The following is a 13,333-nucleotide window of genomic DNA, read 5'->3' on the forward strand; positions in this document are numbered from 1 at the left end:
ATAGTGCCCAGTGCTAGTTGCTGTTTTCTATATGTCTTTTACATCATAGGAAATCAATATCAAACGGAGTCCGAATGCAACGAAACTCTTGGTGGATTTTTTGGGCCAGAAGACATCCAGTGGGCCATGGAAGCACCCGGGGGTGGCTCGAGGGGAGCAGCACCCACCAGGGCATCCCAGGAGGCCCAGGCGCGCCCTGGTGGGTTGTGTCCACCTCGGCTGCCCCCCTGAACCGCCTCTTTGCTCTAAAAATACCCCAATATTCCAGAAACTCTAGGGGAGACAATGAAAATCAATTCAAGCCGCCACAGAGTCCAGAACCACCAGATCCAATCTATACACCGTCATGGAGGGGTTCACCAGTTCCATTGGTGCCTCTCCTATGATGCGTAAGTAGTTCTTTGTAGACCTACGGGTTCGTAGTTAGTAGTTAGATGGCTCCCTCTCTCTCTCTTGATTATCAATACAATGGTCTCTTGGAGATCCATATGATGTAAGTCTTTTTACGGTGTGTTTGTTGGGATCCGATAAACTTTGAGTTTATGATCAGATCTATGTTTTTATCCATGAAAGTTATCTGACTCTTCTTTCATCCCTAATATGCATGATTGCCTATAGCCTCGTATTTCTTCTCCGATATTTGGGTTTTGTTTGGCCAACTTGATATATTTATCTTTCAATGGGAAGAGGTGCTTTGTAGTGGGTTCGATCTTACGGTGCTTGATCCTAGTGACAAAAGGGGAACCGACACGTATGTATCATTGCTACTAAGGATAACAAGATGTGGTCTATATCTCAGGAATAGATAAATGGATCTCGTCTACATCATGTCATCGTTCTTATTGCATTACTCCGTTTTTCCATGAACTTAATACACTAGAGTCATGCTGGATAGCGATCGATGTGTGGAGTAGTAGTAGTAGATGCAGGCAGGAGACGGTCTACTAATCTTGGACGTCATGCCTATATAATGATCATTGCCTCGATATCGTCATGATTATTTGAAGTTCTATCAATTTCCCAACAGTAATTGTTTTCCCACCGTTTGCTATTTTTCTTGAGAGAAGCCACTAGTGAAACCTACGCCCCCCAGGTCTCTTTTCATCATATTTGTCTTTGCGATCTATTTTCCTTTGCGTTTATTTTAAGATCTATTAAACCAAAAATACAAAAATAACTTTCTGCAATTTATTTGTTCCGCAATCTATTTATTCTATCTACCACTTTTACCTCATGTTATTTGCCTATCTTGAGGCGCCGTACCAGGAAGGGATTGACAGCCCCTTTAACACGTCGGGAAGCGAGTATTTTTTGTGTGTGCAGGTGATGTTTATGTGGTGTGAGGAGGTTCTCCTACTTGTTCAATAACCTTAGTCTCATCACTGAGGGAGATACCTACCGTCTCTATACTGCATCATCCCTTCCTCTTTGGGGAAATACCGATGTAGTTCTAGCAGACATCAAAAGGAATTTCTAGCATCGTTGCCGGGGAGGATCTTCAACATGAACCAGGTTCCTAATCACAAATCTCATCTCCTCGTAATTTACATTATTTGCCATTTGCCTCTCGTTTTCCTTTCCCCCACTTCACAAAAAAATTCCGTTTTATTCACTCTCTTTTTCGTTCGCCGTTTTCTCATCAGATCTATTCGTGTTCTTGTTTCACTATGGCTAGTTTGAATGCTCCTCCTTCGTTACCAGACTTTGAAGTTCTGTACTTCCAACAAAAACACGGAGAAAATTTGAAAGATGCTTGGTAAAGGCTTATGGAATCTTACCATGTTTGCAACCTGAAGGGAGATTCAAAAATTTATCTTAGAAATTTTTAAGATTGTATGTATAAGTGTCCGTCCCATATTAATGAAATGGGCACCCCACATTTCAAATATGTGGTTTGCTTATTAGAAAAACAATTCAGCGTCTGTGAAAAAGGATTTAATCGTGCGGCGAGATGCGTAGGAGGGACAAGAGTAAGCGGAGGCGCGATCTAGATCAGCCCATTTCTGCCAGGCAGGGCGATGCGGGGTCCCTGACAACTTCTCGATGGTGATCGGATGCACGTAACTATATTTTTTGTGTTGTGTTAAATGTGCCCAGGAAAAAGATAAATTATTTCCCAACTACATTGTTAGGAACGCTGGATTTTGTGCATCAAACAATATATACATGGAGCTTTGAAAAAACATCAACATGGACATTTTGTTCTCACGCCCCGATCGATTCAACCACATGCGAACGAATACTTACTAAATAATACGGAGTACGTAGTTATTCTTTTCTTTTTTTGAGAATCATGTAGTTATCTTCTGGCGCGTGAGTTTTAATGTATATGTGTTTAAAAAAAAGGAGTTTTAATGTATACAGCTCAGCGCATACAGAATCAAATCTCATGGCCTATCACGAGTTTTAACCTTTTAATGTACGTAGTGAAGCCAAGCCATTCTCCTCCGGCTGCTTCCTCACTACATTCACAAGTTTTAATGTATACAGCTCGGTACATTCACGAGTTTGAATGTATAAACATCTCCGACCCCGAGACACACTCGAAATCCTCTCTTCTACCTCCCTTGTGTGAGCATATCCACCAAGCAAGCGAGCAATGGCGTCGGCCAACCGGAAGATCGAGTACGAGGATGCCCGGCACGTCTACTTCGCCAAGCGCCGCGTGGGCTTCTTCAGCAAGGCCACCAATCGGGCGGTCCTCATCGGCGTCCAGGTGAAGAAGTGCACGGAGTGCAAAAAGGAGGTCATGGCGAAAGAGTGCAACGCGGGGGATCGATGTCGTCCCCGCCGCCTATGCTCCCTCTAGAGGAGGTACCGCGCCCACACGCCGGGAACACCACCATCGGAGCGGGAGACGTCGGAGGGACCGAGGTGAGCCGAGCTGCGTCCCACGGTGAGGTCCAAGCGACGATCTGCATGGCCTGCATGGCGCCCTGGTGCAGCGACGCCCCGCATCGCATCTGGTGAGCAAGGGCCTCCACCCCCACAGGTCTCGGTGTATTCTCATTGCTACTTCTCTTCTTTTCTGCCGGCAACCATGTCGGGCATACTCCGCTGCTAGCTAATTGGATACTGAAGATGCTTGCATCCATTTTTACAATATGATGGTGGGGGCTTTTCTCTTTTATGTTTAGGCATTTTAGTTCCCATATTTGCATGTTAGATGCACCTACGCGTGCGTGGCTTCAAATACCAACAATGGGACTTGTGAGTATTATAGACCACTGATCATCTCCTATCTATCTAGTACATATATGCAGTTGCATTCTATGTGGCCATGTGTATGGCAGATCATGTCTGGAGAAGTTGTTGCGTCCTTCTGGCAAGGAGAGTGCCAAGGTACCGTGAGTAATTCTTTACATACTCAGTGAACAAATTGAATTGAATTGCTCAACTTATGCATGCATATTGTTTTTTCTAACCAGTACCCTCAGTGTGGCAAAGGATTTGTGGAGAAGCTTATTATCAACCCCTACGCACCAGAAAACATGTTGTAGGGTTGCTGCAGTCCAGAGGTCCTGTTTCTTTCATCCATTGTACATCTCCATTGAGATGTTCCGAGTTTATATTTATAGCGACACACATTAGATGTAGAACATTGATTTATTTCTCGCACTCTATATATGAAGTTCAAATATAAGGTGGTGATCGTGTATTAAGCATCTTTTTAGGGCGACCCATTGTACATATATATTGATATTGCTAAGGCTAAGACAGATCAGTTTTCGACTTTGATAGTTTATTCAATATCCAACATAATTTTTAGTTTAATATGTTTAAAAAATTAATAAGTTGAGACAATGCATATGAACTTTGAAAGTACGCGCTATTTGATATTGTTGTTAATTATCGAGGGTTAAATATCAGAACTCAATGAAATTTGTATCTGTTTGGACAAAGTTCAGAAGTTGGGCATTAAATTGTTTGATTTCGACCTGAGTCCCGACATTAAGCGACATGGGGGACGAGGACAATGCAGCCTTCTTTGCCACGCTGATGCAGGTGAGGGACGTCGTCTCAGGACGAGCTGATGCAAGTGATGGAGGTGGCCTGGCCGCTGTAGCTCCAGCTCTTTGGTGGCAGTAGTTTTGATTTCGGTAGCAGCAACAGCAGATGGTGATGGCAACGCTGCCTCCGCCTCAGGTTTTTCTTAATGTGGATAGTAGTGATTTCTCTCCTATCCCTTGCTATACACCCACCCCCCGCATTGAGATGTAGTAACATAGTAACACAGTCATGTTAGAAATTAAATGTTACTGGCATTTTTTAAACTAAAAACATTTAAGATTGTATGTATAAGTGTCCGTCCCATATTAACGAAATGGGCACCCCACATTTCAAATATGTGGTTTGCTTATTAGAAAAACTATTCAGCGTCTATGAAAAAGGATTTAATCATGTGACGAGATGCGTAGGATGGACAAGAGAATGCGGTGGCGCGATCTAGATCAGCCCATTTCCGCCAGGCAGGGCGATGCGGGGTCCCTGACAACTTCTCAATGGTGATCGGATGAGCGTATCTATATTTTTAGTGTTGTGTTAAATGTGCCCAAGAAAAAGTTAAATTATTTTCCAACTACATTGTTAGGAGCTGGCTTTTGTGCATCAAACGATATATACATGGAGCTTTCAAAAAACATCAACATGGACATTTTGTTCTCACACCCCGATCGATTCAACCACGTGCGAACGAATACTTACTAATAATACGGAGTACGTAGTTATTCTTTTCTTTTCTAGAGAATCCTGTAGTTATCTTCTTTCGCGTGAGTTTTAATGTATATGTGTTTAAACAAAAGGAGTTTTAATGTAAATAGCTCAGCGCATACGGAATCAAATCTCATGGCCTATCACGAGATTTAACCTTTTAATGTACGTAGCGAAGCATAGCCATTCTTCTCCGGCCGCTTCCTCACTACATTCACGAGTTTTAATGTATACAGCTTGGTACATTCACGAGTTTTAACTTCTCCGACCCCGAGACACACTCGAAATCCTCTCTTCTACCACCCTTCTGTGAGCATATCCGCCAAGCAAGCGAGCAATGGTGGGGGCCAACCGGAAGATCGAGTACGAGCATGCCCGGCACGTCTGCTTCTCCAAGCGCCGTGTGGGCTTGTTCAGCAAGGCCACCGATCTAGCGGTCCTCACCAGCGCCCAGGTGGCCGCCGTCGCCTTCTTGCCCGTGGCAACGACTTCTACTTCGGCCACACCTCCGTCGACTCCGTCGTGGAACGCTTCCTACCGGGGGAGGGTGCAGGGGCTAGTGCGACTATGCGAGGGACGAGGGCGCTGGCAGCGAAGATAAGAAGCTGGAGCAACTGCATCAGGTGTTTGATGAGCTGCGCGTTGAGCTGGTTGAGGTGAAGAAGTGCACGGAGTGCAAGAAGGAGGTCATGGTGAAAGAGCGCAACGCAGGGGATCGATGTCGTCCCCGCCGCCTACGTTCCCTCTGGAAGAGGTGCCGTGCCCGCACGCCGGGGACACCACCATCGAAGCGGGAAATGTCGGAGGGACCGAGGCGAGCCGAGCTGCGTCCCACGGTGAGGTCCAGGCGACGATCTGCACGGCCTGCATGGCGCCCTGGTGCAGCGACGGCCCGCATCGCATCTGGTGAGTGACGACCTCCACCCCCACGGGTCCTGGTGCATTCTCGTTGCTACTTTTCTTCTTTTTTGCCGGCAAACATGTCGGGCATACACCGCTGCTAGCTAATTGATACTGAAGCAGCTTGGATCCCTTTTTTACAGTCTGATGGTGGGGGCTTTCCTCTTTTATGTTTAGGCATTTTAGTTCCCATTTTTTCATGTTAGATGCACCTACGCGTGCGTGTCTTCGAGTACCAACAATGGGCCTTGTGAATATTATAGACCACTGATCAAATCCTATCTATCTAATACATATATGCAGTTGCATTCTATGTGGCCATGTGTATGGCAGATCATGTCTGGAGAAGTTGTTGCATCCTTCTGGCAAGGAGAGTGCCAAGGTACCATGAGTAATTCTTTACATACTCAGTGAACAGATTGAATTGAATTGCTCTACTTATGCATGAATATTATTGTTTCTAACTAGTACCCTCAGTGTGGCAAAGGATTTGTGGAGAAGCTTATTATCAACCTCTACGCACCATAAAACATGTTGGAGGGTTGCTGCAGTCCGGAGGTCCTGTTTCTTTCATCCATTGTACATCTCCATTGAGATGTTCCGAGTTTATATTTATAGTGACACACATTAGATGTAGAACATTGATTTATTTCTCGCATTCTATATATGAAGTTCAAATATAAAGTGGTGATCGTGTATTAAGCATCTTTTTAGGACGATCCATTGTACACATATATTGATATTGCTGAGGCTAAGACAGATCAATTTTCGACTTTGAGAGTTTATTCAATATCCGAAATAATTTTTAGTTTAATCCGTTTCAATAATTAATAAATTGAGACAATGCATATGAACTTTGAAAGTACGCGCTATTTGATATTTGTTGTTAATTATCGAATGTTAAACATCAGAAGTCAATAAAATTTGTATCTGTTTGGACAAAGTTCAGAAGTTGGGCATTAAATTGTTTGATTTTGACCTGAGTCCCGACCTTGCGCGACATGGGGGACGAGGACAAGGCAGCATTCTTGGCCGCGCTGATGCAGGTGAGGGACGTCGCCTCAAGACGCGCTGATGCAGCTGATGGAGGTGGCCTGGCCGCTGTAGCTCCAGCTCTTTGGTGGAAGTAGTTTTGATTTCGGTAGCAGCAGCAGCAGATGCTAATGGCAACGCTGCCTCCGCCTCAGGTTTTTCTTAATGTGGATATTAGTGATTTCTCTCCTATCCCTTGCTATATACCCACCCTCCGCATTGACATGTAGTAACATAGTAACACAGTCATCTTAGAAACTAAATGTTAATGACATATTTTAAATTGAAAACATTTAAGATTGTATCTATAAGTGTCCTGCCCATATTAACGAAATGGGTACCCCACATTTCAAATATGTGGTTTGCTTATTAGAAAATCTATTCAGCGTCTGTGAAAAAGGATTTAATCGTGCGGCGAGATGCGTAGGATGGGCGAGAGAATGCGGTGGCGCGATCTAGATCAGCCCATTTCTGCCAGGCAGGGCGATGCGGGGTCTCTGACAACTTCTCGATGGTGATCGGATGCGCGTATCTATATTTTTTGTGTTGTGTTAAATGTGCCCAGGAAAAAGATAATTTTTTCCCAACTACATTGTTAGGAACGCTGGCTTTTGTGCATCAAATGATATATACATGGAGCTTTAAAAAAATTAACATGGCCATTTTGTTCTCACGCCGGGATGGATTCAACCACGTGCGAACGAATACTTACTAAATAATATGGAGTACATAGTTTTTCTTTTCCTTTTTTGAGAATCCTGTAGTTATCTTCTGGCGCATGAGTTTTAATGTATATGTGTTTAACAAAAAGGAGTTTCAATGTATACAGCTCAGCGCATACAGAATCAAATCTCATGGACTATCACGAGTTTTAAACTTTTAATGTACGTAGCAAAGCGAAGCCATTCTTCTCCGGCTGCTTCCTCACTACATTCACGAGTTTTAATATATACAGCTCGGTACATTCACGAGTTTTTTATGTATAAACTTCTCTGACCCCGAGACAAACTCGAAATCCTCTCTTCTACCTCCCTTCTCTGAGCATATCCACCAAGCAAACAAGCAATGGCAGCTGCCAACCGGAAGATCGAGTACGAGGATGCCCGGCACGTCTGCTTCTCCAAGCGCCGCGTGGGCTTCTACTGCAAGGCCACCGATCTAGCGGTCCTCACTGGCGCCTAGGTGGCCGCCCTCGCCTTCTCGCCCACGGCAACGAGTTCTCCTTCGGCCACACCTCCGTCGACTCTGTCATGGAACGCTTCCTACCAGGGGAGGGTGCGGGGGCTAGTGCGACTGTGCGAGGGACGAGGGCACTGGCGGCAAAGATAAGAAGCTGGAGCAACTGCACCAGGAGTTTGATGAGCTGCGCGTCGAGCTGGTTGAGGTGAAGAAGTGCACGGAGTGCAAGAAGGAGGTCATGGTGAAAGAGCGCAACGCGGGGGATTGATGTCGTCCCCGCCGCCTACGCTCCCTCTGGAGGAGGTGCCGTGCCCGCACGCCGGGGACACCACCAGCGGAGCGGGAAACGTCGGAGGGCCCAAGGCGAGCCGAGCTGCGTCCCACGGTGAGGTCCAGGCGACGATCTGCACGGCCTGCATGGCGCCCTGGTGAAGCGACGGCCCGCATCGCATCTGGTGAGCGAGGGCCTCCACCCCCATGGGTCCCGGTGCATTCTCGTTGCTACTTTTCTTCTTTTTTGCCGGCAACCATGTCGGGCATACACCGCTGCTAGCTAATTGATACTGAAGAAGTTTGGATCCCTTTTTACAGTCTGATGGTGGGGGCTTTCCTCTTTTATGTTTAGGCATTTTAGTTCCCATTTTTTCATTTTAGATGCACCAAACCGTGCGTGTCTTCAAGTACCAACAATGGGACTTGTGAGTATTATAGACCACTGATAATCTCCTATCGTATGCAGTTGCATTCTATGTGGCCATGTGTATGGCAGATCATGTCTGGAGAAGTGTTGCGTTCTTCTGGCAAGGAGAGTGCCAAGGTACCATGAGTAATTCTTTACATACTCAGTGAACAAATTGAATTGAATTGCTCAACTTATGCATGAATATTGTTGTTTCTAACCAGTACCCTCAGTGTGGCAAAGGATCTGTGGAGAAGCTTATTATGAACCTCTACGCACCAGAAAACATGCTGGAGGGTTGCTGCAGTCCGGAGGTCCTGTTTCTTTCATCCATTGTACATCTCCATTGAAATGTTCCGAGTTTATATTTATAGCGACACACATTAGATGTAGAACATTGATTTATTTCTCGCACTCTATATATGAAGTTCAAATATAAAGTGGTGATCGTGTATTAAGCATCTTTTTAGGACGATCCATTGTACATATATATTGATATTGCTGAGGCTAAGACAGATCAATTTTCGACTTTGATAATTTATTCAATATCCGACATAATTTGTAGTTTAATCCATTTCAAAAATTAATAAATTGGGACAATGCATGTGAACTTTGGAAGTACGCGCTATTTGATATTTGTTGTATATTATCGAGAGTTAAATATCAGAACTCAATAAAATTTGTATCTGTTTGGACAAAGTTCAGAAGTTGGGATTAAATTGTTTGATTTTGACCTGAGTCCCGACCTTGCGCGACATGGGGGACGAGGACAAGGCAGCATTCTTTGCCGCGCTGATGCAGGTGAGGGACGTCGCCTCAGGACGCGCTGATGCAACTGATGGAGGTGGCCTGGCCGCTATAGCTCCAGCTCTTTGGTGGAAGTAGTTTTGATTTCGGTAGCAGCAGCAGCAGATGGTGATGGCAACGCTGCCTCCGCCTCAGGTTTTTCTTAATGTGGATATTAGTGATTTCTCTCCTATCCCTTTCTATATACCCACCCTCCGCATTGAGATGTAGTAACATAGTAACACAGTCATCTTAGAAACTAAATGTTAATGACATTTTTTAAATTAAAAACATTTAAGATTGTATGTATAAGTGTCCGCCCATATTAACGAAGTGGGCACCCCACATTTCAAATATGTGGTTTGCTTGTTAGAAAATCTATTCAGCGTCTGTGAAAAAGGATTTAATCGTGCAGCGAGATGCGTAGGATGGGCGAGAGAATGCGGTGGCGCGATCTAGATCAGCCCATTTCCGCCAGGCAGGGTGATGCTGTTGGAAATATGCCCTAGAGGCAATAATAAATGGTTATTATTATATTTCTGTGTTCATAATAATTGTCTATTATTCATGCTATAACTGTTTTATCCGGAAATCGTAATACACGTGTGAATACATAGACCACAACAAGTCCCTAGTGAGCCTCTAGTTGACTAGCTCGTTGATCAACAGATAGTCATGGTTTCCTGACTATGGGCATTGGATGTCATTGATAACGGGATCACATCATTAAGAGAATGGTGTGATGGACAAGACCCAATCCTAAGCATAGCTCAAAGATCGTGTAGTTCGTTTAGCTAGAGCTTTTCCAAATGTCAAGTATCATTTCCTTAGACCATGAGATTGTGCAACTCCCGGATACGGTAGGAGTGCTTTGGGTGTACCAAACATCACAACGTAACTGGGTGGCTATAAAGGTGCACTACGGGTATCTCCGAAAGTGTCTGTTGGGTTGGCACGAATCGAGACTGGGATTTGTCACTCCGTATGACGGAGAGGTATCTCTGGGCCCACTCGGTAATGCATCATCATAATGAGCTCAATGTGACCAAGTGTCTGGTCACGGGATCATGCATTACGTTACGAGTAAAGTGACTTGCCGGTAACGAGACTAAACGAGGTATTGTGATACCGACGATCGAGTCTCGGGCAAGTAACGTACTGATTGACAAAGGGAATTGAATACGGGGTTAATTGAAACCTCGACATTGTGGTTCATCCGATGACATCATCGAGGAGTATGTGGGAGCCAACATGGGTATCCAGATCCCGCTGTTGGTTATTGACCGGAGAGGCGTCTCGGTCATGTCTGCATATCTCCCGAACCCGTAGGGTCTACACACTTAAGGTTCGGTGACGCTAGGGTTGTAGAGATATTAGTATGCAGCAAACCGAAAGTTGTCCGGAGTCCCTGATGAGATCCCGGACATCAAGAGGAGTTCCGGAATGGTCCGGAGGTGAAGAAATATATATAGGAAGTGCTGTTTCGGCCATCGGGAGAGTTTCGGGGGTCACCGCTATTGTACCGGGACCACCGGAAGGGTCCCGGGGGTCCACCGGGTGGGTCCACCTATCCCGGAGGGCCCCACGGGCTTAAGTGGCGTGGGAACCAGCCCCTGGTGGGCTGGTGCGCCCCACCCAAGGGCCCAAGGCGCGTAGGGTTGGAAACCATAGGGGGCCGTTGCCCCCCGAGGGGGCATGCCCCCCCCCCCCTGGTTGGAAACCCTAAGGGGGCCGTTGCCCCGGGGGCCGCCGCCCCCCCACCCCTCTAGATGGGATCTCCAAGGGGGAATGCACCCCCTAGCCCCTATATATAGCGGAGGGGAGGAAGGGCAGCCGTACCCTGCATCTTGGCGCCTCCCTTCCCCCTTGCTACACCTCCTCCTCCCGCAGACGCCTGGCGAAGCCCTGCCGGATCCCTGCTGCATCCACCACCACGCCGTCGTGCTGCTGAATCTTCATCAACCTCTCCTTCCCCCTTGCTGCATCAAGAAGGAGGAGACGTCACGCTGACCGTACATGTGTTGAACGCGGAGGTGCCGTCCGTTCGGCGCTAGGATCTCCGGTGATTGGATCACGATGTGTACGACTACCTCAACCCCGTTCTCTTGAACGCTTCCGCTCGCGATCTACAAGGGTATGTAGATGCACTCCCCTCTCTCGTTGCTAGATGAACTCATAGATTGATCTTGGTGAACGTAGGAAATTTTTTATTTTATGCAACGTTCCCCAACAGTGGCATCATGAGCTAGGTCTATGCGTAGTTCTCTTTGCACGAGTAGAACACGATTTCTTGTGGGCATAGATGTTGTCAACTTTCTTGCCACTACTTGTCTTATTTTGCTTCAGCGGTATTGTGGGATGAAGCGGCCCGGACCGACCTTACACGTACACTTATGTGAGACAGGTTCCACCGTCTGACATGCACTAGTTGCATAAGGTGGCTAGCGGGTGTCTGTCTCTCCCACTTTAGTTGGAACGGATTCGATGAAAAGGGTCCTTATGAAGGGTAAATAGAAGTTGACAAATCACGTTGTGGCTTTAATGTAGGTAAGAAAACGTTCTTGCTAGATCACCTATAGAAGCCACGTAAAAACTTGCAACAACAATTAGAGGACGTCTAACTTGTTTTTGCAGCAAGTGTCTTGTGATGTGATATGGCCAAAGTTGTGATGAATGATGAATGATATATATGTGATGTATGAGATCATGTTCTTGTAATAGGAATCACGACTTGCATGTCATTGAGTATGACAACCGGTAGGAGCCATAGGAGTTGTCTTTATTTTTGTATGACCTGCGTGTCATTGAGAAACGCCATGTAAATTACTATACTTTATTGCTAAACGCGTTAGCCATAGAAGTAGTAGTAGTCATTGGCATGACAACTTCATGGAGACACGATGATGGAGATCATGATGATGGAGATCATGGTGTCATGCCGGTGACGAAGATGATCATGGAGCCCCGAAGATGGAGATCAAAGGAACTATATGATATTGGACATATCATGTCACTATTATGATTGCATGTGATGTTTATCATGTTTTTCATCTTGTTTACTTAGAACAACGGTAGTAAGTAAGATGATCCCTCTTAATAATTTCAAGAAAAGTGTTCCCCCTAACTGTGCACCGTTGCGAAGGTTCGTTGTTTCGAAGCACCACGTGATGATCGGGTGTGATAGATCCTAACATTCGAATACAACGGGTGTAAGCCAGATTTACACACGCAATACACTTAGGTTGACTTGACGAGCCTAGCATATACAGACATGGCCTCGGAACACGGAAGACCGAAAGGTCGAGCATGAGTCATATAGAAGATACGATCAACATGATGATGTTCACGGATGTTAACTAGTCCGTCTCACGTGATGATCGGACACGGCCTAGTTGACTCAGATCATGTTTCACTTAGATGACTAGAGGGATGTCTGTCTAAGTGGGAGTTCATTAAATAATTTGATTAGATGAACTTAATTATCATGAACTTAGTCTAAAATCTTTACAATATGTCTTGTAGATCAAATGGCCAACGCTCATGTCCACCGGAACTTCAACGCATTCCTAGAGAAAACCAAGCTGAAAGACGATGGCAGCAACTATACGGACTGGGTCCGGAACCTGAGGATCATCCTCATAGCTGTCAAGAAAGACTATGTCCTAGAAGCACCGCTAGGTGAATCACCAATCCCAGAGAACCAAGACGTTATGAACGCTTGGCAGTCTCGTGCTGATGATTACTCCCTCGTTCAGTGCGGCATGCTTTACAGACTAGAACCGGGGCTCCAAAAGCGTTTTGAGCAACACGGAGCATATGAGATGTTCGAGGAGTTGAAAATGGTTTTCCAAGCTCATGCCCGGGTCGAGAGATATGAGGTCTCTGACAAGTTCTTTAGCTGTAAGATGGAGGAAAACAGTTCTGTTAGTGAGCACATACTCAAGATGTCTGGGTTGCACAACCGCCTGACTCAGCTGGGAGTTAATCTCCCGGATGACGCGGTCATTGACAGAATTCTCCAGTCGCTCCCACCAAGCTACAAGAGCT

This window comes from Triticum aestivum, chromosome 3B, assembly GCF_018294505.1.
Source record: "Triticum aestivum cultivar Chinese Spring chromosome 3B, IWGSC CS RefSeq v2.1, whole genome shotgun sequence".
Classification (NCBI taxonomy): domain Eukaryota; kingdom Viridiplantae; phylum Streptophyta; class Magnoliopsida; order Poales; family Poaceae; genus Triticum; species Triticum aestivum.